This window comes from Aotus nancymaae, unplaced genomic scaffold (assembly GCF_030222135.1).
Source record: "Aotus nancymaae isolate 86718 unplaced genomic scaffold, 86718_ANA_hifiasm-v0.15.2.pri h1tg000117l, whole genome shotgun sequence".
In the NCBI taxonomy this organism is placed as follows: domain Eukaryota; kingdom Metazoa; phylum Chordata; class Mammalia; order Primates; family Aotidae; genus Aotus; species Aotus nancymaae.
Window position 1 is genome coordinate 1902800 of NW_026988532.1, and position 26534 is coordinate 1929333.

The following is a 26534-nucleotide window of genomic DNA, read 5'->3' on the forward strand; positions in this document are numbered from 1 at the left end:
GATCAGCCTGGCTAACACAGTGAAATCCTGTCTCTACTAAAAATACAAAAAAAAAAATTTAGCTGGGCATGGTGGCCGGCACCTGTAATCCCAGCTACTTGGGAGGCTGAGGCAGGAGAATCACTTGAACCTGGGAGGCGGAGGTTGCAGTGAGCTGAGATCATGCCACTGCACTCCAGCCTGGGCAACAGTGTGAGACTCTGTCTCAAAAAAAAAAAAAATCTTAGATATTATCATGAGTGTATTTTGTAAGAAGCACATTTTTGTTTACGCTATTTCTAAAATTACAATCCATTAATACAAGCAGAATTTAAAGAAGCATTCTCATAAAGTGCCAATGAATATAAAAATTGCATCTTTTACCATTTGGTCACACTAAAATGTGACCTTGGGTTTCCTAAAATTTCTTTCCACACTCTGAAATAATGTTAAGAATTGCCTCAAGTGAAGTTTTTCCTTCTCATTTTTAGCTACAAAGAGCACTTTCAGTTCTGAATCAGAAATATTTCTGAACTTAATGCAAATGTTTTTCTTGCAAGAGCACTAATCATAAGTATATAACAAGTATGCATATATAAAAACGTTCAGATTTTCATATTAATTTTGTACTGACAGCTTATATTCTTTACAGATAGCATTCATATAGTCATATTGAAAGTCTTATTCTTTGTTAAGGAGAATACATGGAAAATATGAAAATTTCATCCTATAAGAGAAGATATAAATTATGATTATATTATTTTATAATAATACAGCACTTTTCAATTTATTATGCCATTCGTTATATACTCAGTGTCTCATACAAAGCAGATATTCAATAAATAATTATAATCAATAAATAAAATGCCCAAACATATATTGATCATCCAATGTGTCCAACAGATCTTTTTCAAAGTGTATTTAAGAGAAAACTTTTGCCGGGCACAGTGGCTCACGCCTGTAATCCCAGCACTTTGGGAGGCCGACACGGGTGGATCACGAGGTCAAGAGATCGAGACCATCCTGGTCAACATGGTGAAACCCCGTCTCTACTAAAAATACAAAAAATTAGCTGGGCACGGTGGCGCGTGCCTGTAATCCCAGCTACTCAGGAGGCTGAGGCAGAATTGCCTGAACCCAGGAGGCAGAGGTTGCGGTGAGCCGAGATTGTGCCATTGCACTCCAGCCTGGGTAACAAGAGCGAAACTCCGTCTCAAAAAAAAAAAAAGAAAACTTTTTCAGAGATTTTAACATTTTATATATTAAAGAGCTTTGTGGTCATCAAAATGCAGAACACATATTAATTAGAATACAACAAATAGGCTTATTTTATTGTAGAATTTATAGTAGAACTTGCAATATGCCAATGTAGATTTTTCAATCTCTTAGAGAGATGCTATAGTGTGTATATATATATATATATGCACATATATATGTAATTATGTTTTTCAAAACTTAGTTTTAGAAAATCTTTTTGCAACTACTTACTGATGTGACTAGAGTTTCATATAATCTACTTTAGAAAACACTGATTTACTATATATATGGGCAATTTAATAATTTGATCAAGATCTTAGGAAACCAGATTAAAATGCAACCCAAGGCTTATTCATATTAATATTATAATTTAACTAAATGTAATCAGTGATTTCCATATACCTGTTCATTTAGCCTTCCTGTTGCTTTAACTAAACTGAAACATCTAGAATAAGAGAGATTGATTGAGTGTAACCTGCTTCCCAGGGCAGTTAAATATATTTGCAATAAGATATCAAAAATTCTAAGTGTAGAAATTATGTAAACTAATAACAAACAAAATCATATTATTTTCTTCCTGGAAAAAAAGAGCAAAAGAGAAATCCCTTAATCTAATAAGTATTATAATTTTGACTGTGGTGAGTCATGAATGAAAGCTAATTTGGGATAGTTAGAGAATGTGATTCTACTTATTCAAATAACTTTTATATTGCTACAATTTTAAGGGTTCTTATTTCCCTAAACTTAATGTAAATTAAATTTACATTAGAAAATTAGTTCTCACAAAATTAAATTAGTGTTTTGTACATATAAGAAAGTTTTATGATTAAAATTATTATTCAGTTTTTCCCTTAAAGCTCATTGTTTAACATTAATTGAATTTGGAAAAATGTCCATGGTACTAATATAGGATTCTTTATAAAACAAGAAAAGTGAACTTAAGATAAAGCTAGTTTTTAGTATATGGCAGAAATATGATTATTCATTTACTCAGAAGTATTTATGGAGTGTGTACCTCTGGTCTCTGTTCTTCGAAGTGCTGTTGTAGAGAATAAAACTGCTCTCTGGTTCCCACAGAGACTGCTTTCTGGTGGAAGAGATAGACAATAACATATTAAATAAATATATGTTTTTATTAAAATTATATTAAATTTAAATATGTATTTATTTAAAATTATATATGACATTTCAATATATAGTTACTTAAAATTATACATTAAAACTATGTAAGAGTTACAAACGCTAAGATAAAATAAAAACAGAAAATAGACTTAGAAAGTGCTTGGAGAGAAAGGGCCCACTTTTGATCCTGATAGGAATGTTTGAAATTATAATAATACCCTCTAAATGCATTAATTAGCCTGAGTGCACACCAGGACTTTCAAAATGATTTCACTGAATAAATGCAAAATGAAAACACTGAAGCATAAAAGTTTCATTACCCAGGAAATCTTATTAGAAAAGAAGAAAATGGGAGAAAATATGCAATTTAACACAAGAATATATAAATTAGATTTAAAGATACCTATGGGAATTTGAATCTGTAAATGTTTAGAGTTTATTTTGAAGGTTAAAATATAGTGTGCTGCTAATATAATGGACACATAAATGGGAACTTCATAATGACTATAAAAGTGAATTATTAAGTCATAGATGGAGGAAAAAAGGTTGTAAATTTCTCAACAAAGTTTCAAATTGATAATCAAACATTTTTAGTATTTTTTTCTCAAATATATTTCAAAATACTATAAAATGTCAGGTTTTAATTATGAAAGCAAAAGCAAAACTTTCATTTGTCTCAGCTCAAGATAACTGCCCTTTATTTTATTTTCTTAAACCATGGAATATTTGGATAAAGCAATCTTAGAAGAATTCAGATAGTGTCACTTCCTTTAGATCATAATTTTTGTAGAAGTATACCCATATTGCACACACTCATTTTCATCTCCTGGAGCTTTGATTTTTGGCTTTGGATTCTCCTATTAGCTCTTCCATCTGGTTTTTTAAATAGAAAACTTTTCTAAGACTTTTGTTTTGCAAATGAAGAAAACTAGCTCTCACCCTTCCTTCTTTCTTTTCCTAACAGTAGAAATTCTCTAGTATTTATTCCTTGATTTCCTTCTTTCTTTACTATTTCTATTATCTCAGTTTCTCTGTCCCTTTCTCTGCCTCTCTGCCTCCCTCTCTCCTTCCCTTTCCCTCTGTTGTTCTCTCTCCAATCTTATTTATTCTGATGACTTTAATAATCTCATGGATACCACATATATGGACATATTTCAAAGACATAGTGTATCATACAGAAAAAGAAAAATAAAATGAATTCAAATAGTATATTAAGGTCAGAGTGACCATTTGGAAAAGGAAAATTAGAATGGGATTGGGTGAGATCCTAAATTTCATGGCCATATTGACCTTTTGGAAATAGACATGGGGAGGAGAAAAAAGATGGACAATTTAAAACTATAAGGGAGAATTATACTCTTTTTTTTTTCTTTCACAACTACACTTACTAGTAGAAAAAACTTATTTTTGGATAAGGTTTGGATGTTGCTGCAAGTTGTATTTCCTCAGTAGCAGATTCTGAAATAGACATTAGTGTTTACAATACGTATCAGGGAGAGGAAAGAAGCAGCATCGAGCAGAGGGAGAAGATGAAGTATTCATGTAGTCTCAAAGAAGTTTACAACGGATCTAATCAGGAGCTCTCAATCTATGATTATCTCCGTTGGGATGAGGCAAGTGGACCTTTTGAGGTTGACATCTCTGTTATTGGATGAGGATTGCCCTGGAAAGAGACGTGAGTTTGGGTGAGGCAGTTTTGTTTAGTTGAGGCAATCCCCGAAGAAGGTTGACGGTTGAGGGCCATATTTCCCCAGCACTCCAATGAATTGGGAGGATAAGTCCTTTTTTCCTGAAGGGCTAACTGGACAATTTATCTCAGCATCCATTGCCACTCACCCTTTGTGCTGCTCTTCATAGAGGTTATGGAGAACCACTCCAGGATTCCAATGGACCTTTCTTCCAGAAGAGACAGAAATGGAAAGTTGGTGGGATGAATTACGCAAAGGCTGTTTTAAAGCCAGAACTGGTAAGTCAATGTTTCTCTTCTCTGTCCAGTCTTGTTCACCCGCACTGTCACTTAGCGTCTCTAGTGGTCATTTTGGCTCACCTGTTTGTGTGATTCAGACCCTTAAACCACACATACAGTGCCTTTCTTTGGCCAGAGTTGGTCCTTTTGTTCATTAATTGTCAAAGTGGACAAAAGAGTACTCAGAGGAACACAAGTGGGTAACGTGGGCACCAAGCTTTTCCCTCTCTGCTTCCACTGCATCCCAGCAGCCCTATCACCTTCTGGTAGTCTGGATTCCTTACATCTGGATTCCTTACCAAGATGGTGAATCTCCTTCTTCTCTATTGTTCTTTTAAAACAGGACTGCAAAATGCCTAGGGAAGCTATAGTTACCATTGACTGAAACTCTTGCTGTATCCTCTGGCAGAAGGTTTCCCCTTTGAGAACCAAGACCTGGTAACCTGCCTTGCAGATTCTGGACTTGAAGAGACAATAAATACACTCATCCAAGGTAGTACACTGGAGATGACGGTAGGTAAGACTATTCTTATTTTCACCACTTGGTTTCCAGACACATGTATTTTACATACTAAAGTTCTAGCACTATAAAAATAAATAGTATTGATTTAAACTATTTTATATGCCTTACATAATTGTTCCTGGAAAAATACAAAGGATCAGATTGTCCAAACCAGACTAATAAAAATCCAAAATATACCAAGTGCTGAAGTTTATAGATAATGACAACAATACAAGGCTCAGGCACAATGTGGAGAAGTGCAGTCCTGGGACCTCCTGCCAATGCTGCTCCCCAGACCTTTCCTTGCTGCATTAGCACCTTCCACTGATGTAACATGCAGTTTCCAAGTAATGCATACAGAACATAACTTACATAGGAGCTATTTTATTCACAAACTCCATGACCAAAGTATGCATTTTATGCTTTGATAATTACATAGCTTTTATGACATTTTCCAGAGTGCTACTCCATAAATCCAAATATCATATTTTTAATTACAATAAGCAACATGGATAGGTCAGGTATGTCTGGCTGAAAGTGTCTTATAGGCAAGAACTCTAACTCTAGAGTTCATAATACATGGAGGAATTTCATTAGCCTCTATACAAAGGCTTTTAATTAGGGCATATTTTTCTTTTTAAGGACAAAGGAGAGAATAGATTGCAGGCCAGCTAATAACATTATTTTTTTTTCTCTAGAATCCTCTTTATTTGTTCTTTACCTTAGAGGAGAATTACTTTTTAGCCAAAATCATCAGATCTTTAAATTTATACTCATGTGGTGGGCCCCTCAATTATCATATGGTTATCTTAAAGTCTTTGGAGCACATGAAGCTAAGGAAACATCTAATTTGGTGGCTAGTTCCTACTCATCTACTTTGGTTGATATGATGCCACTCATACAGTAATTTAGTAGGATAATCTGTGAGATTACGGTAGACTGAATGGTAGCCACAAAGACATGTCAATATCCTAATGCCTAGAACTAGTAAATTTTACTTTGTATGGCAAAAGAGTGAAAGTTGACTAATAAACTCAAATGGTAAGTATATTACATATAAAAATACTAACTTATATGGCAAAATATATGATTAAAAATATTTAGATAAGAGATTTATACTGGATTATTTGGTGGACCCTAAATATAATCACACGCATACTTATAAGAGAGGGGAAGAAGTTGATCAGACAGAATGGAAAGTAGATTTGACAGGACAGGTAACCTGAAGATGGAGCAGAGAAAGAGATGTGGCCATAAGCTGAGGATTATCAACAGCCACAGAAGCTGGAAGAGATGAAGCAGATTCTTCATAACTTTCCTCCTTTCAGAGGCGTGTGTTCTCAGTACATCCTGATTAGACTTCTGGCATTAGAAGAATTCAGATAGTGTCACTTCCTTTAGATCATAATTTTTGTAGAAGCATACCCATATTGCACACACTCATTTTCATCTCCTGGAGCTTTGATTTTTGGCTTTGGATTCTCCTATTAGCTCTTCCATCTACTTTTTTAAATAGAAAACTTTTCTATTTCTATTTTTAAATAGAAGACTTTTCAGACTTCTGGCATCCAGAGCTAAGAATGACTCCATTTCTGTTGTTTAAGCTACCAAGTTTGTAATAATTTATTATAGCAGCCACAGGAAAAGAAAGCAGGGATATCCATGTAGTCCAGATATCCTCAGACTACATTATGACTGAAGACGGGAGAGTTAATATAGCCTCATGCTTCATGCCAAAACTAAAAGGATAATGTCTTTTATTCTAATTGCATGCAAAGCATTACTAATCTTCTTTTCTTGTAAGGATAAGAAACAATGAGTTTTTTTAGGTCAATAGCTACGTAATGTATTGAGCTGTTCTAGCAAAATGCCACTGGTGGCTACAATTGTTGCTACTTATTCCAGCGCAGTCATTCACTGATATCCTCCAGGGCCATTCTAGTTACTGTATGAGGTAGAGAGCTGAATTCTGTGAATATGTTGAGATTGTTTCTCTGAAATAGAATGTTAAGTTTCCTTTATAAATGCATTTTAAATATATTTAGTTTGTTTAATTAATTGATTAATTAATATATTTATTTTTTGAGCTAGAATCTCACTCTGTCAGGCTGGAGTACAGTGGCACCATCATAGCTCACTGTAACCTTGAACTCTTGGTCTCAAAGCAATCCTCTTGCCTTAGCCTCCAGAGTAGCTGGGTGGTGCAAGTCACCATACCAGATTATTGTTTAATTTTTTCATTTTTTGTAGAGACAAAGGTCTCACTTTACTGTACATGTTGGTCTCTAACTCTTGGCTTCAAGTGATGCTCCCACCTTGTGTTCCCAAAGTACTAGGATTACAGGTGTGCACCACTGTGCCTGCCTAAAGATATTTTAGAAGAGTTGTAAATTTAAGGAAAAATTGAGGAGTTAGCAGTGGATTTAGAAACATGTATAATTTCATGTATACCATTACACTGTCAAACAAATACTTACACGGCCCTAAAAACATTCCATGTATTGCCTATTTAACCCCAGACCACTAGCAATCACTGATATTTTTACTATCTCAAAGACCATCTCACTCAGTTTTCCCTATTGTTAATATCTTATGTTAGTATAACACAATTGTCACAAAGAGTAAACCAAAATCAATACATCATTATTGATGAAAGTATACAATTTATTTTTATTTCTTTAGTTTTTATGTAAAGTCTTTTTACATAAAAAAATCTAAGATCTTATCCAGGATCTGACATTTACTTATCATGTCTCTTTAAACTCCTATTAGTTGTTTTAATCTTTCCTTGTTTTTGATGACCTTGAAAAATGTGAGGACTATTGCTCAAGGATCTTGTGGGATACCCTCTGTTGAGATCTGTCTGGTGTTTTCTCATAAGATTGATGTTGTGATTTTGTGGAGGAAAACCCATGACTAAGGTACCATTTTTATTCCTTCATTTCCAAGAGCTACACCAGCAACATGATTTATCACTGTTTACACTGACATTGATCATCTGGCTGAGGTACTGTTGTCAGATTTTCTCATGTAAACTTAATCTTTCCCCTCTTTCCATTCTATGTGCTTTAGAAAGAATTACTATGCATAGCCTACACTTAAAAAAATTTGGATTTATGCTTCTTGTTGTTGAGGATATGGCATCTATATCAATTACTGGGACTTTTTCTGCAAGAGATATTTGTCTCTTATTCTACATTTTTTATACTTTTTTATATAATTATGCCTTTATATATATTTTATATTATAATCAAATATTAATTTAATTGTTGATATTTAGGCACAAATTGTACCAACTTTGGCCATTGGGAGCTCTTTCTATTGGCTCCTGTGTCCCTCTGGTCCCTCTGACCTCTGACGTAACCACATCAACGAAAGTTTTTTGTAGTTTTTTTTTGGGGGGGGTGGGCTTTTCATTTTTATTTTTTCCTATTCAACCATCTCCCCAAGAATCCCTTGTTGCTTCCATTCAAAAATGGTATCGGAAACTAAGATCTGGGTGCTAGGATTGTTACTGGAGTATTGTTGCTTCTAGGCATTTTCATCTGATAGAGCAGAAAAATACATTGCATGTGTACTAATTCATGCATCTATTCTTATCTAGAAATGTTTCTGCATGTAGTCCGCACCTATATTACACCAAACAAGAGTTCATGCTGATGTCTCCAACTCTAATGTATCATCACATGGATCATTCTAGCCTCCTCCCTTTGTTTATCTGTAAATTCCAACTCCAACAGCAAGAAACCTGGCTCCCAGTATCTGCCAGTCATTTACTTAATTTTTAAATTTCAGTATACGTGTAAAACAATATAAGAATTAATAACCTGTATGCTTATGGGAAGAAACTTTACCTATTGGAATACAGGCTTATGTGTAGGTCTTTTTTACTTCAGTCTTACATATTCTATTCATTACCACAGTTAGTTGGGTCAGCACGTTTCCCCCACTTTGTTGTGATACCTTAATTTCAGTTTTTGACAATTATCAATAAAGGTGCTATAGACATTCACATGCAGATTTTTGTGTGGTCATACAACTAAAATCAGTTGGGTAAATATCTAGGTGCTTAACTGACAAACTGTGTGATTAGAATATGGTTAGCTTTCTACATGACTGCCAAATTCTCCCACAAAGTGGCTATACAAGTTTGCTTTCACAACAGCAATGAATGAGAGTTCCTGTTACTCCACATCCTTTCCAGCAGTTTGTATTGTAAAGATTTTTGGATTTTACCCATTCTAATGGTATGCAGTGGTATTACATTGTCATTTTGTTTTTGCAGTTTCCTAAGTTATGTTGAACATCTTTTCATATGCTTGTATGCCTTTTGTATCCCTTTTTTTTTCTTTTTTTGAGACAGTGTTTTGCTTTTGTTGCCCAGGCTGGAGTGCAATGGCACAATCTTGGCTCACTGCAACCTCTGCTTCCCTGGTTCAAGTGATTCTCCTGACTCAGCATCCCAAGTAGCTGGGATTATAGGCATGCACCACCACACCTGGCAAATTTTGTATTTTTAGTGGAGACAGGGTTTCTCCATGTTGCTCAAGTTGATCTCAAACTCCCAACCTCAGGTGATCCACCCGCCTCGGCCTCCCAAAGTGCTGGGATTACAGTCGTGAGTCACCACACCCAGCCTGTATGTCTTAATTGGTGATGTGTCTGTTAGATTTTTGTCCATATTTAATTGGGTTCTTTTTGTAAAAATTTAAGGGTGCTTTGCATATTTTGGATTGAAGTTCTCTATTTTATATGCATTTTCCAAATATTTGTAATTTCCTGTGACTTTTTTTATTCTATTAATAACGTTTCTCACAGTGCAGAAGTATTTGTTGTTGTTGTTGTTTAATAAATTCTATCAACTTTTTTTCATGGACAGAGCTTTTGGTGTCATATCTAAAAACTCACTGCCAAAACAAAATACATTCTCTTTTAATAAATCAATACCCTACATTTTACCACATTTTTATCCATATCCTTCAACCAGATCTTAAGCTGAAAGGCTGGTTGGAATATAGTTTTTTTAGCAATTCAGCCTGAGAGTAATAGTAAGAGAGGTATTACCTAGGTTTAACCTTCATCCTCCAGTTACTACCTATGATATCTTAGGCAAATTACTTTACCTTTCTGCAATAGGTTGATGACAATAGCATATACTTCGAAGAGTTGCTGCAAGTCACAAATAATACATACGAACTTCCCCAAGTCCCAGAATGTGAGAATTGTCTAATACATGTGAGCTATTATAGTCACTATTATAGCTATTTTATTATATTTTTTATTAGGAGTATTATCACTGTAAGTTTTAGTGTTTTTATTCTGTTATTTATTTTTTCCCCTTCAGTTTTGGCTTGATGAACCTGAATTAAGTTTACGGCTATGGGTCGAGTTTCTATAACCAGTTTTCAATTATACCGCCAAGATTTTTTACTTTCTTATTTTTGAGTGGCTTGGTGTCTCCTTAGAAGTGGAAGTGGTGGCTTTCCTTAGTCTGGTCACATCTGCATTTTCAAGCACTAATTTCTCAGTTCTTGTTACTTTAATAGCATTCCTTAGCTTCCAGTGTTGGAATTTTTCCCAAGTTTTGACAGATTTAATTTACCTGTGAGCTGTCACCCAGAAGTCAGCTGAATGCATTCGAAAATTATTTTTAACTTTTCTGGTAGAATAATAATATTAATAATAAACATTGTACACATAACCTTTGTATATTATACTGATAATTGCTTAATGACTTAATTCTCACCTTTACATTTTATGTGGCATATGTATATATTTAGGTAATTTAATTACATTTGTTAATTTGTTCTCCTATTAGTATCTTTGTTTCATATCTACTTTAATGTTAGAGGAATAAAGAAGTAGCATGTATTGAAGATAACAGATTAATCACCTATTCAAGGCATTTTATAGAAATTTTCTATATCCAGGTATATTGCTAGGCAATATACTGGCGAACAAATTGATTTGCTTCCTTGTTCTATGAAGCTGGTTTTCTAATGGGGAAACAAGTATTAAGTAAAGAAACAAATAAATGTATACTTATAAATATACTTACAAGTGAGTTTTGCAAAGAAAACAATGGGTGCTAGAAATGGAAAACAATGTAAGAATTAAGTAACAGCACTTGCAAATATGGGATGCTCAAGGAAGAATCTGTTTAGAGATGACCTAATTTGTCACTCCTTAATGCTAATTGGAAAATTTAAAACCATACTTTTCTCAGTGTCCTTCTATAATTAGTTGAGTATAATATAAGAAATATGCATTTTTGAATTGATAACTGAACATCTAACTACTTACTGTCAAAAACGCTGAGTGAGAAACAGAAGACATAAGGAGTAATTCTGTGTTCCAGAAGCTCATTGTCTTTGTAATTCTCTATTATTCAAGTTCTGGTATAAAAGTTGACCCAATTTTATGGGCATGTGGAACCTGGTTGTTCTCTTATCTCATGTCTTATAGGTGTACTTGATCTTATTTTTTTCTGCAATGCTCCAGATTAGGAATATGTTTGATTTTCGGATATATTGAGTCACCTGGGAAATTTTTTTTTTTTTTTTTTTGAGACGGAGTCTTGCTCTATCGCCAGGCTGGAGTGCAATGGCGCAACCTCGGCTCACTGCAACCTCCATCTCCTGGATTCAAGCGATTCTTCCACCCCAGCCTCCCGAGTAGCTGGGACCACAGGCATGTGCCACCAAGCCCGGCTATTTTTTGTATTTTTATTTTTTTAGTAGAGATGGGGTTTCACCATGTTGGCCAGGATGGTCTCGATCTCTTGACCTCGTGATCTGCCCGCCTTGGCCTCCCAAAGTGCTGGGATTACAGGCATGAGCCACCGTGCCTGGCTGGAAATTTTTAAAAGTATATACTCATTTCCCTTTATTTCTCCCTGTTCATAGTTTAATGTGTACTAAAAGTAAAATTACTAAGAATCTAAAATCTAAACACCTTTCTTTTGTATGAGCTCAACCTCTGTGGACTCCTAAAAGACAAGTCATCAGATTAATATTTCTCCTTTCAGACATGCAGTTTAGATAAATACTTACTCTTTATTTTTGTGTAAAAGGGTTTTAATTTATGTGATACGGAATACATGATGTCAGAAATGAAAAGCAATGGTCAAGAGCGTGATGGAATGAAAAGGTTGGATTCTATCTTTTTATATATATATAAAGCATCTGGAAGAGTTTATAGTCAATGAAAGTGATGTATATGTGTGGCTATTTGTTATGTAAACTTGAAAGAATGACTACTGAAAGACTTTACATAATTTGGTTTCTTGGCTCATCTCTTTATATTCTCCTGTGCTTCTGCCTGGTGCTACAGGCATTTCTATTCCTTTTTATTAACAAGTCATTATTCCTGAATGAATTTTAGAGATTGCAGACTCAGATGTGTAACCAAATTGTGAGGAGGCCTTGAGCAATTCATGCAAATTGCCAGTGTCTCAGATTTTTTGTCTGTAATATGGAAATATTAAGGTCTAATTTATAGCAGTAATGTGAGAATCAGTAATCATCTGCTGAATATCATGCACATGATGGCAATCAATAAATAGTAGCTATTAATATTTACTATAGTAAAAATTTATATTTAATTTAATATTTACTAAGAACATCACGTTTTAAAGTTTGACAGTTTTTGTTTCAAATTTTAGCTTTATTTCCTAAACTATTTGAGCCTCAATTTTCTCATCTAAAAATGGGTCTAATATATTTATTTCAGATTTATAGTGAAGATTAAATGAGAAAATGAATAGAAATTGAAAATAATACGTTGAAGCTATAAGTAATATTTATTAGTATTAGTGGTAACATCACCAGTACTGTTTTTAATAGTATTATCATGTTATTTAATTATGTTAAAATATTTCTTATATCATATTTAGAGCATGAGTTGAATTAGATAGAATTATCTTTATACAGCAAATTTATGTGATGGTATTAGAGTAGCTAACATTAATATGATATTTAACCAAGGGTTCCAGGATTACAAATTTTCTTTTGAACCATTCATTCCACCTAAATGGGAGAAATATATCAACATAGAAAGATGCTGGCAAAGAGCATGTTATTACCTACAGAGACTTTTGCCATAAATAACTTACAGAACTTTAATAAACTAGGCTGAACCACATGAGAAATAAATAATTTAACTTAGTCATGATTGTCTAAAGGGCAAACAGCTACAACTGGCTGAAAGCCAAACTCCAGACAAGTATTTGAGATATGCTCAATGAATGCCACATTGTTACACATTCTTCCCTGCTGTGGGGAGCAATCAGTAATGAGGAAAGAAAAACACTAAATTTTTCTCCCTAATATCTCCCAGGTTGGAACTAGAGAAGATCCTCTGTAAAGCCATGAGGAGAAGTGTAAAAGGCCCTCCTGATAAACAAAGATCAGGAGAGATTGTCTTACATAGACTCGTAGACACATGATTGTGTGCAACGAGGACTGCACATTAGATTCCCCTGGGGACATAGAAAAATATATATATACAGTTGGCACTTTGTATCTATGGGTTCCACATCTGTGGATTCAACCAACTGTGGATTAAAAATGTAATAAAAATTGCATCTGTACTAAACATGTAGACAATTTCTTCTTATTCTTTAAACCATACTAGATAACAACTATTTGCATACATTCACATTGTATTAGGTACTCAATACAATTTTTCTACATTGCATTAATAATTTAGAGATAATTTAAAGAGGAGGATATGGGTAGGTTATATGCAAATACTACACCATTTTGTATAAGGGACTTGAGCATCCATGGATTTTGGTATTTGAGGGAGTTCTGGAACCAATTTTTCATGAATATCAAGGAATAACTGTATGAAATTAAAATGTTGATACCCTAGCTATATCACAAAACAATTCAAGTTGTATTTCTGTAGATGTAGCTCATTCTCTTTAGTATTTAAAAAGTTCCTCCCTGTGACTCTAATTGGAAGCCAGGGTTGAGAATTATAACCTAACTTTTCCATTTCACAAACAAAGGCTCTCTCCTGTATTATGATAGTGAATATATTCTCATTAACTGCCTGCTCATAGAGTCATAGCAGTGTTTTATTTCTTGAAGTATGAAGTAGGCCTGAAGGGAGAAAATCTTAGGGCTCTTCCATAATAATCTTTGTAGATATCAATAAATGTTCACCAAAGGGATGATTTTTACAAAGTAGACCAAATCTTAATATTTAAAAGACAGAAAGGAGGGCATGGCAAAGGATGTGACCATTTGAATCAGAGTTACTGTGCTACTGAGTAATGTTAGGGTGATGTCATGAGAAATCATTTAAGAGATTTATCAAATTCTATTCAGTTGAGACAATTATATAGCTATAAAAATGAAAAATAATTTAAAAAATAAGTAGGAAAAGTTTGTAAAGTTGACCAGTAACTAAATATATATAACAAGTAGGAATGGTATGAATTTCAAATATATTTTAACAGACAGTATCAGTTTGAAAATATCTGTCTTCTTGGTCCTTCATTGAACATTCGTTTGGGATATTTTTGTATAAATGCCTCACTTTGATTTTAAATTCCAAGAGTCATAAAGCATTCCTTTAACTCTTTTATCTTTTCTATCTTCCCATCCCTCCCTGCCTCCCTCCTTTTCTCCCCGCTTTCTCCCTCCCTGCCTCCCTCCTTCTCCTTTCTTTCCTTCCTTCCTTTGCATTCTAATACAAATAGCATAATTTATGCTATACATAATTTAATTACATTGTTGAACTAATGGCTCAACTTAAACAATGGTTTAGTGAAACCTGGTAGTAAAGAAAGAATTCATCAGGACAAAATATTTAAGGCTTAGATTATAGAAGTTTAATGAAAACAGCAACAAATGAATTATTTTCTCTACAATGTCTTAATAATTGAATGTTGTTCTGCCCCTTCCAGCAACATAAAAAATACTAACCAAACTTTTCATTCTCTATACCTTAACCATACTGGTTATCCCTCTATTCCTTAAAAGTCCCACATTCCCCATTTTTAGTTGAGTTTTGTCAATGAACATGTGTACCGGATAGAGGTAAACGAGCAAGAGAGACTTTATTTGAAACTCTTGCATTAGTGGAGAGAGACTATGGCAATACAGAAGAGTGGCCAAATTGAGCTCAGCTGAAACAAAAAACAAAAAAAAAGCTGAGGTGAGGCACTAAAGGACACCAGGTGGGAGGTAGTCAGTGTTGTTAGGCCATCTACGTTTGCTAATTATACTTATCTAAGTTAGGCTTCTACCCTCCCACAGAAACTGGCAGATAAATTGCGGTACTTCGTCCTTTGGTGATTGCATTGCAAAGGGATGGCTCCTAGGTTCTTGAGAAAAACATTCCTTTTTGGGAAACCTGCCAAGAGGCTGGGAGAAGATTTACATGTCAAAGGAGGCAGAGAAAGAATTTGTGATTATAAGCTTGCTAAAGTAAATGCTCAAAGAAAAGATCTGAGACCTAGAGTCACTAGGCAGCCCATCTAAAGTTTAGTTAAGGTGTGAAGCCATCTTGGTCAGTATTGCATAGTTTTGTCTCACTCTCATTTTGAGGTTTTGGCTTATATGTCCATTTTCCAGATGTTTTCTCCCTGATTTCCAAAGCTAGGCTAGCATCCTTGCAGATACCAGGATGAAGTCACAGCTGTCAGACTCAGACAAAATAGGGCTGAGAAGGCTTGCAGATAGAGGAGGCTCACATTTTCATGCATGACATAAAAACTGTTTCCAAGGACTTTCTAAAATCCCCACAAGAAATCCCTTCATGTTGGCCAGGCACCATGACTCATGCTTGTAATGCTAGCACTTTGGGAGGCGGAGGCAGGAGGATTGCCTGAGCTCAGGAGTTCGAGACCAGCCTGAGCAACACGGTGAAACCCCATCTCTACTAAATACAAAAAACCAAAACAAAACAGCGGGACTTGGCAGTGTGCACCTGTAGTCCTAGCTACTTGGGAGGCCGAGGCAGGAGAATTGCTTGAATCTGGGAGGCGGAGGTTACAGTGAGCCAAGATTGCACTACTGCACTCCAGCCTAGGTGACAGAATGAAACTCTGTCTAAAAAAAAAAAAGAAAGCCAGGCGCAGTGGCTCATGCCTGTAATCCCAGCACTTTGGGAGGCCTAGGCAGGTAGATCACCTGAGGTTGGGAGTTCGAGACCAGCCTGACCAAAATGGGGAAACCCTGTCTCTAAAAAAAAAAAAAAAAATACCTTCATGCCCTTCATGCATCTCCTTTACATGGCTTGCATATTTTGTGCAGATACATATGCTACTATGATAAGTTAAATCTCTAGAAATTCTTTAGGACTACAGTGGTAATTTAGATAAGATGCTCTCAAAATGACACTTGCCCAGTAATAGTATCTCCACCAATGAATAGATGACAACTCCGGCTTTGAGCTTCTGGACCAATGAACTCTCATTCTAAGCAGTTTATTTGAACCTCTTCCTTTTTGCTAATAAAAACTTTCCTTCAATCTTCCCACACCAAATGTACTTTTGGTTTGCCATTCTATGCATTCCAGTTTTAATTCTCATTTCTCCATCCTAAATAAAAACATATGGCCAGGTGCGGTGGCTCATGCCTGTAATCCCAGCACTTTGGGAGGCCGAGGCGGGCATATCACGAGGTCAAGAGATCCAGACCATCCTGGCCAACACGGTGAAATCCGGAATCTACTAAAAATACAAAAAAATTAGCCGGGTGTGGTGGCATGCGCCTGTGGTTCCAGCTACTTGGGAGGCTGAGGTGGAAGAATCTCTTGAACCCAGGAGGCGGAGGTTGCAGTGAGCAGAGACTGTGCCACTGCACTCCAGCCTGGTGACAGAGCAAGACTCCATCTCAAAACAAAAACAAAAAACATATTTGGAGATATTTTTCTCTATTTTTTTTTTAGTTTGACACTCCCAAGTTATACTTTCCCATCATATTTTTCTAGTTGTTTTATAGTTCTCATCATACTTACAATTGTACAATTGCTTTCACTATTAGGAAACAAGGTCTGTAAAGGTAAATATTATGTCTTCCTGAATCTCTGTGTAGCTCCAGGGCCCAGCAAATTGCCTAGTATATTGTAATTCAAATAAACATTAAATAAATTTATGCAAAAATTTATTCCCTGATTCGGGGACCAGAAACCTAATAGCTAGAATGGTTATTAACTTAGTTTGCCTGGTTTATGACTGGTGTCCTAGGCATCCTGAAAATTTAACCTCTGTCCCACTTCCTTTTGTTCTCCAAAGGGTATCAGTGTGGAAAGATATGTTATATAGTCCCTCCTACAATAGCTTTTGCCCAGAGATTCTATATGACAAGAAACTGATGCCCACTCAAATTAATAATCGCTGCAATTGAGCCAATAACTTATAGTTAGGGATTTCCCTAATGTTTCTGCTCTTGAAGAAACCCCTGGCCCTTGAAATGCAAAGTAATTGGTTAAGGGAAAATGAGTACCAATCTCCATCTGAATATCAGTTTACTACCAAAGTTATTCTGATGATGTGTATATAAGATATACTGGTCTTAGGAGAGGGTGGAAAAATATTAATTAGGTGTGGGTGCATGAGGGACAGCAGAGAATTCCAGTGGAAAAATATTCAAATAGTCATAGCAAGTTCAGGCAACTTTTGGCTGATCACAGAAACCTAAAGTTGTTCCATGTGGTAGGTAATGCCTGTAGAAAATGATACTCTAAAAAATAGCAAACATTTGGGTAAAAAAAAAACATTATTTCTGACAACCTTTTCATTTACTAGAAGGATGTCTGTGACTGGAGGTATAGAGGGTGAGACTTAACACCCCATCATAGAAGATTAGAAAGTACCTGTCCTGGCATTGGTGTTGCTGCTAAGGGAACTGAGCTTACTGCCTCTGAGTTGCAGTCCATAGGAACTAAATTGCTGGATAAGAAAAAGGTAGAAGAGATTGCAAGATAGGAAAGAGAGGTACATAAATTCCCTGCCCAAGCAGTCATTAAATCTGAAATTGCTGATTTATTCTCTGTTTCTAAACTAGCTGAGAATATGGTACAGTTAAAACTGCATTTGGACAAGAGTAACTGACTCCAGATAGAAGAGGCTTGGGAAAGCAGGGGCTTATTTTTTCCTGTTCCTATAGGGAGACTCTTTTGGAATGTTTTCCAGAATTCTTACCTTTATATTATATCTCATAGGGCAGATTTACTTTTCTCAGTATTATATCCTGACAAAGTCTGTATCTAAATTATCTGTTGTGCAATCAGATGTCCTTTTAAATTGCTTCTGTCTTGGGATTCCAATGTATTTTCTAGGAGTGTAGTAACTGTCAGCAAAAAAAAGAATTGTGGCTTGGAAAGTTGGGGTTCCCAGCTACCCCCAACTGCTCTCATCTGCCTTCTTGCAGGGGAGAAATGTCCCTGAAGTAATGCCAGCTAACCAACTTACAAACAAGAACTGTGAATATGTGTTCTTCCAGATTTTTTTTCTGTGTATAAACGATATAAACTAGTTATAGTTGTGTACTTTGTTTTGTGTGGTTTTTTTTTTTTTTTTTTTTGGCAAAAATGTGCCTTGATCAGTGAAATAGATTATCAAGGTAAGATTTTCAAAGATATATGCATTTTGTGATCCACTTTTTTTTCTCAAATTAAAATTTAACTTTTCATCACCTACAAGCTTGTGTGACAGCATTGAAACCTGGTGCTTTTATTCTTTCAGTGTGCCATGCAAAGGTCTCAGACTTCCATTTGATAAAAGGGGCATAATGTCATTGAACATTAATAATGTTCTAATTTCTAGATAAAAAAAGGATATATACATTAGAAAAATAATGGGGCTTATATTAAATATCACTCTAAACCTCAGAGCTATTACTCACCACATTCCACTTGTTCAAATATGACCTCCATGACTCTTTTATTGTACTGAATTCTGATCACCCATTATGCAAAGCATAATTGCAACTCAGGGAAGTAAAATAATATTAATCAGGGATAACATTGTAATGGACTTTGACCCATAGGTATAAATCTAATAAATGTGTAGGATTTTTTTCTATAATGTAATGAATTCTTTCTTATATCATTACTCATGGGACCAATGTGAAATCATAATAGGAATATTTAAGGCAATTAATGAGACAGATAAGGAATTATTGCATATTTTTAATTTCCTAATTATTTTAATACCCCAGATTAAGGGTATACATCAAGACACATCCATTAAAACCTGTCAGTCTTATTCCTCCAGAATAATGTGATGAAAGAGTAAAAGCAGAGGAAATCAGATAATATTAAGTGAAGAAAATTTTAGGCTGACTATCAGAGAAGCAATATCCAAATGATTAAATCAGATGGATTGGGAAACAGTCTATTAAGTGGAGTGGTTAGAAGTATCTTCTCTTGGGCCATAAAAATAGACTGCACTAGGCACTTTACCAAAGGGAACCACTCTTCAATGGCTTTACTAGATAAACACAAGTCATGGTAATATTCAAGTTCAAGCAGCCCTATCATCTCCCTGTTTCCTCTTTTCTGGCATCTATTTATTCAGTGATCTAAATTCAGATCTTTGCCAACCCACATTGCTGCTGCTTGGAATCAGTCACTTTTAGTACTATAAGTATTAAAGTAATAAATTTAGGTAGACCCATAAACTTATAAAAATGTTATTAGAAGAAATTATGTATTTAGTTCACTTAATTGATAAACAGAGCATCAATAAGCAGCAAAACAGTGAAGCAATTTATTAACAAGACCATGTTATTATTTAGTAAAACTACCTTTTAAATATTTTTGGCCTCTCATAATGTTCTTTTATCAATATACATTTTCAATGGCTCAATATATAACATTTTATGCAAATTTAAGTGACTTATTAAAGGCTGATGTTAAATAATTTTCTAAATATATTGTTGAGGAAAAGATAAAAGAGGAGCTATCTAGGAACCTGATGACTACTGTTTTCTTTGGGGATCAAGGTTGAGAATTATGAATATAGAATAAATTGGGGCTTTTCACTGCATATTTTCTTATGGAACTTAAAGGATGTATCACATGCTTATATTGCCTTAGAACTCTATCAGAAAGGATATCCAGTTGTAAGTAAAAAGTTAAGTAAATCCTTAAAGAAACAAACCAGAAATATTTGTAGAAAAAGATATATCTTCAAACGAATAGGGAACTCAACTAGGTATTACATTCCCAGATATAACATAGAAACAAAATTGGTTGTGAACAATTATTTGACATTGAAGATCTTAGGGAATTTGCCTTTTTCTAATAAAAATGCATTCAAGCAACAGCTGTGATTTGTATTCTCACTAGTAATTCAGTAAGTGGAACATCAATAACAAAAGCTAATTCTAATACCTGAAAGCATCTAAAAATTTAGACTTTTACAAATATTGTTCATTATGTGTAACTCGGTTTCTCAGAAGCAGTTACTTATGTTTCTTTCTGTTTGGCTATTGAGGATGTCTCTCAAAGTGGTTTAGCATTTTTCTATTCAACCCTCTTCATCATGATCATATCTGTTGTTTATGCAGTTTGGCAAGCTAGTGTCTGAGGTCATATTTATGAAAGTTCTAGATGCTTTAAGAATAGTAAGTAGCTGTTTACTTTGGCCCATGGCTACCATTTTCCAGGTTCATTTCCCTTTTATTTGTTTGAATGTAGTATTGACATATTTGTTTTTGTTCCTTCTAAATTCGCTTTCATTCTATTGTGTTTGGAGTGAGGGAAATCTTTAGAGATATTTAGGAGATAGAAGCAAATGGAGGCCTCGAGGGATATTTAGGAATTAAAAGGTGTGAATGAAAAGGAGCTTTCAAGGATTACTTATGGGGTATTTTGTTTATAATTTCACCTGAAGCACCTAGCACAATATCTCACATCTGTTACATGCTTAGTCAGTTTTCTGAATAAATCAATGAGTAAACTATTAAAGTTTTTAAATTATGCATTTATGTAATGTCATATACACAATAAAGGCTTTAAGACTGCAAGAAAACTTTTGGTTTTGGTTATTCTGTTGTTGTTGTTATGTGAGATGGATCAACAAAAATGGTAAGAGAAAGGAGAGACAAGGTGCTATTATGAGAACTGGGAATTCACACTTAAGAATTCTTCCATTTCTTTTTATAAACAGTTGAAAGAGTGCCTTTTTTATGGATACTCTGCTCCCTTCTAAAATTTTGACTTACAGACATTTTCTCTTGTCACATAATCACCTGCCATCAGTCTTTACCGCCTTGCCATGACTTTGCCACCCAAAGCATGGAATGAAACCATCATGTATTCCTGATGATCTAGTACTGACCCATTTATTACCTGCTTAGCCCCTAAAATTAGTCATGCCTAATTTTAATCTGCTAGCACCTATCAATTGTGGGATCAGACATATAGGAGGTTTTGTTTTTCTTTTAGCTCCTTTTCTGATTTAAATTATTGTCCCCTCCTTTTCAAAACTTCACTGTCTAATAAACTGTATAAAAGGACTTCATGGAGTAAGTGAGAAGAGCCTATACATCCCTGAAATCTAGACAATCACCTAAAATAATAAATATCCAAAACGCTTTCACTGAATAGGTAAATACTTGTGACAAGTTTCTAACATCTTACAGTTTTAGGTTCCTCTCTGTGCAACTACAGGGACAAAGTGGCAAAGTGGCATATCCTGTACATGGCCTTATAAGCCTGGAAACAGCTAGTTGAGCTGTTTCGCATTAGAGATTTGACCCCTCAAATGAAAACAAAAACCTTGTGCTTTCTTCATATATATATATATATATATATATATATATATATAATTGTGCTTTAGGTTCTGGGGTACATGTGCAGATCATGCAGGATTGTTGCATAAGTACATACATGGCAATGTGGCTTGCTGCCTCCATTCTCTAGCCCCGTCACCTATATCTGGCATTTCTCCCCATGTTATCCCTCCCCGACCTCCTGCCCCGACTCCCGCTGTCCCTCCCTTCCTCTCCCCTCCACAACCCCACCTAGCCCAGTGAGTGTTGTTCTCTTCCCTGTGCCCAAATCCTGTGCTTTCTACCTTGTTACAGGTCTTCCACATACACACTCTCAGGAACAAGCAATGGCTGAAGATGTTTCTAGTTACTTGGCCTCCACATCTCCCAACACAACGGCTCCCTCCAGTGTTCAACACTTAGCACATTATTGGCAAAAGTTTGAGTGGCATTCCAGGACCTGTGCTTAGGGCTGCCACAGACTGATACCCAGTCTGCTTCACTGTTTCTAATGCCATCTGTAATTTGTTTTTAAATAAATTCTTTAAGGATCCTATGCTTCTTATGCCAACAAATACTAGAAATACTGAGTTCTCATCTTGTGTGCAGCTTAGGGTGATGCACACACACACACACACACACACACACACAAACATGAAAGTGTGGCTTGAGGTTTATACAGTGAAAAAGAATATATATATGTATATACATATTTTTTCTTTCTTTCTTTTAAACTTGGCAGGAAGCACAAACAGCTGAGTCCATTCTCATCGCCAAGGGATGTAATATAGAAGGGAATATGAAGTCTTTAAATGGTTTTAAATAGCTTACTTTTTTGTACTTCAATTTGGTAGTAGTTGACCAATGTGGTTAAGTATCACCTTCAGTCTATAATGGGAATCAATAGCTAATTCCATGATAATATTTGGCTCTTCTTCCAAAACCTTACTTTCTACCAAACTGTGACATTCTGTTACTTTAGTATTTCAAAGTGCTTACAAAGACTCTGGTTTGAAAATTATTCAAAGATTATAGGAGGAACTTTTCAGCAAAACATCGACATCACTATCAACCTTCACTCTCTTCAGCATTTTAGACTTAATAAACCTCAGTATGAAAATAGAAGCATGAAAGTGCCTGTCACCTCCTTATCAGAATTGCTAAACTGACTGAGAAACACATTCACACTGCAAGCTAATTAACCTGACTGCAAGTTGGCAGGTGCAATACAGGTATGCTTCCAAGGAAGCTTGAATTGTACTAAAACAAAACACTTCATTATGTTTTCCAATGGGATCATTAACCATCAGGCAAACTCAGCAAGGATGAAAAGTTCAACTTTCTGACTTATTCAAGCCACATTAAAAAATGTTGTATTTCTTATTATCAGATCCTAGCAAATCAATGAAAGTCATTTAAGATGTTGAATATAGTCTACCAGGAATTTTTCTCTTATCTGAGAAAAATATTTTTGGGTATCTGCTCTCTATGGCAATGAATCTCTAGCCAAGAAATTTCCTAGAGGGATTGAAGGAGTATTACATTCAATCTCACTCAAATACATTTGGAATTCCAACACACTTCCTTTTCTTTCTTGAAATAGGGTCTCACTCCCGTCACCCAGGCTAGGGTGCAGTGGTGTGATCACAGCTCACTGCAGCCTTTACTTCCCAGGCTCAAGTGATCCTTCCACCTCAGCCTCCAGAGTAGTTGGGACCATAGGCATGAACCACCAAGCCTGGCTAATTTTTGTATATTTTGTAGATACAGGGTTTTGTCGTGTTGCCCAGGCTGGTCTCGAACTCCTGGGCTCAAGCAATCCACCCACCTTAGCCTCTCAAAATGCTGGGATTACAGGTGTGAACCGCCGCACCCAGCTGGAACATATTTTTCTATAGCAAACATAGCTTTCACTCTATGGCCCTGACCTTAGGCCAAATAAGCAATAATTAGTGTTTTTCAAAGTGCTAAAGATCAATTTAACTGGAATAAATATTTATTCCATAACTTAGACTGAGGGAATCAAATGGGTAGTTGTCTTCCTTTCCTTTAAAGAAAAATAAAATGATAACAATGCCTGTTAGAAGCTGAAGGAAACTTCTAGTTTCATTTAATATCATGGAGTTGTGCATTCTATTGTCAAGTTTGATGTACTTTCTCCCCATGTTTAGTTGCTTTATATATTCCTTGGTCCATTACAATCTCAGTCTATACCTAAATGTTGTGATGTATTGTGCCCTGGGTTGAATGACTCAAATATGAACTTCTGAAGTAGTATATTGATGCTCATAACTGTTCTATTGCAAAGGCTACGGAGGTTTTAACAGCACAGATCACAAAATCAAACATTGTTAGGGTTTGTTGGGTAATAAAAATAAGTAAAGCAAAACTAATGTAATATAACAGGAAGGGGTAAGAATTGTAATAAACTTGAGACCATAGTCTGTATCTAAATGATCAGTTACAGTTTGCTCCAACTAATTGATCACATGGAAAAATGTAGACCACACATTGCCAGATATCCTACTTCTCAAAATATGCCATATAAATATCGATTTTTAAGTAAAATATCCCCCAAATTAAAATACTCTGAGTCAATCCAAAGTGATCTGAAAGTTGGATCCAGCCTGGAACTGCCAAGTTGAGACTCCACTGCCCTTTGAAAATCATTTGGTCTTCTAGAGCTCTCTGTTAGTCAAGATGAGTCTTTTAGAGCTCCCTATTTGTCAATCAAAACTACAGCTATTCTACTCTTGCTCTACCTGGAGTTAGGGAAAATGGAATCTCTTTCTTGACAGTGTATATTGGAGGCCCACTCTCTACTATTCACCATGATCCATATCTGACACTAGGAGCTACACTAGAAGTCTTGTGTCAAGGCTTTCCTCAAGGATTTCTGAGTCTTGTGTTTACTTTCCCTTGTATCTACTGTATTCAATTTTGACTCTGAGAATTGGTGACCTCTCTTGACACTATGTTCCTTTTTAAGGCATTTCTTTTGCTAATTGTTCTATCATTCACCCTTCACAATCTACATTCAGCAACTGCAGGCCTGATAATTTCATGAGAAGGAGACAGGATGTTTAGGGTTAATTCTTCCAACCCACCTCTTTACTGCAGAGAGGTGATAAGATACTGCCTTTATTAAACAGTTCACTCAGCTAAGTTAGAACCCGAAGGCTAAGATTCAGTATTAAAAAAAAATAAAATGCACATTCTCCTGGTCAAAAGCCAGATTTCCTCTACTGATTCTCTACTAATTTGATTTGATTCAATAAACTTGCAATATTTCATTTGTAATTAATGAGCATCTGGAGGACTGTAAGTAGCTGTTGATATAGGGTCTTTGACAATATTTTGAAATAAGGAAAATGTAAACATGTAAAACTACTTGATGTAACAGTGTCTGTTTCTAGGGTTCTACAAGGTTGTCACAACACTTGCCATGTTCACTCTGTTTTCTACCTTCTTTGGTCTCTGAAGTCAAGCTTACATCCTTGCAATTGGATATTTTCAAGGAATCTCCTTGTTTTAGTAACTCACTCCCCTGTCTTTTTTTTTTTTTTTAATTATTCTTAATCTTCATTTATTTCTGTGAACCCACAGCTGAAATAATGAGGTTTTCATTAACTTTAACCTCATGTAATGCACAATGATTGAACCATCATATTCATCTCTGCCATATAAGATTAAGACTAAAGTTGATGCTGAATTTTGTGAAAAACTTATTTTGTGAAATAAACAGACCAAGTCTTTAACATATATTTTCTCTAAACTTTATATGCACACTGTAATGACAGTATTATTATTTCTATTTGAGAGTGAAGACACCATAAGTCATAAAGATTAGATATCTGTGGAATAAACAATTTATCTCCTCACTAAACTGACCTTTTCTTTCCAGGTACCCAGGTAACTATATTCCCAGATACCCCGCATTTTGGAGTGGCAATACAACTGAGGTAAGGACAACAGAATGTGACCGAAAGTGACGTTGCTACTGTCAACAGTCCACCTTGGATGTGCCTTTTGTAGCACATATCAATTTGCCCATTCTTATTCTTGCTCCTGTACCCTGTATTCCCTAAACCCTATTTCTTCTGCTGGGTTCCATCAGAAACCCAGAAGATTGGATACTTATAAGCATATATAATTTGTAGACATCGAGTTTAATTATTTTTTATTCTGTAGTAAAAGTAAAACTTCAAAAATCATTGTAGACTGTCTTAGAATTATAGATATAATTGAATTTCTCATGCTACATTTAAATGTGAAATTATTTCTATTTTGCCTTAAATAACTGTTTTAGATTAAAGTCCACTTAGGACTTCTTGTTTATTTGTTTGTTTGGTTTTGGCTTTTTGTTTGTTTTATAATTTTTAGTTTTGTGGGTACCTAGTAAGTGTATATATTGATGGGGTACACGAGATATTTTTTATGCAAGTATGCAATGAATAATGATTACATCATGGTAAATAAGCTATTAGCCCCTTAAGCATTAATCCTTTGTGTTACAAACAGTCCAGTTATACTCTTTAAGTTATTTTTAAATGTACAATTAAATTATTATTGACTATAGTTATCCTGTTTTCCTAACAAATACTAGGTCTTATTCATTCTTTCTAACTGCATTTTGGACCCATTCACCATCCTTACTCTCCCACCTCCACCCCACCACCTTTCCCAGAAACTTTACTTTTTTTAGCAAATGTAGTTCATTGGCTAATCAGCATCTTCTGTGTATATTTTGTTTTATATTTGTTTTACATTTTAATTTTTATTTATTTATTTTTTGAGATGGAGTCTCGCTCTGTTGTCCAGGCTGGAGTGCAGTGGCACCATCTTGGTTCACTGCAACCTCTGCCTCCTGGGTTCCAGTGATTTTCCTGCCTCAGCCTCCTGAGTAGCTGGGATTACAGGCGCCTGCCACCACACCTGGCTAATTTTTGTATTCTTAGTAGATATGGGGTTT

General features: G+C 35.2%; 1 long non-coding RNA gene across 1 annotated transcript in view; it reads right to left on the minus strand.

Annotated features, from left to right (window-relative positions):
- Positions 1-2253: 2253 nt before the first annotated feature.
- LOC105726882 (uncharacterized) overlaps positions 2254-26534 on the minus strand; it is a 250214-nt gene continuing 225933 nt past the window's right edge. The window contains exon 4 of the long non-coding RNA XR_010340630.1: positions 2254-2323. This is a non-coding gene — a long non-coding RNA (uncharacterized LOC105726882). The remainder of the gene's footprint in view (positions 2324-26534) is intronic.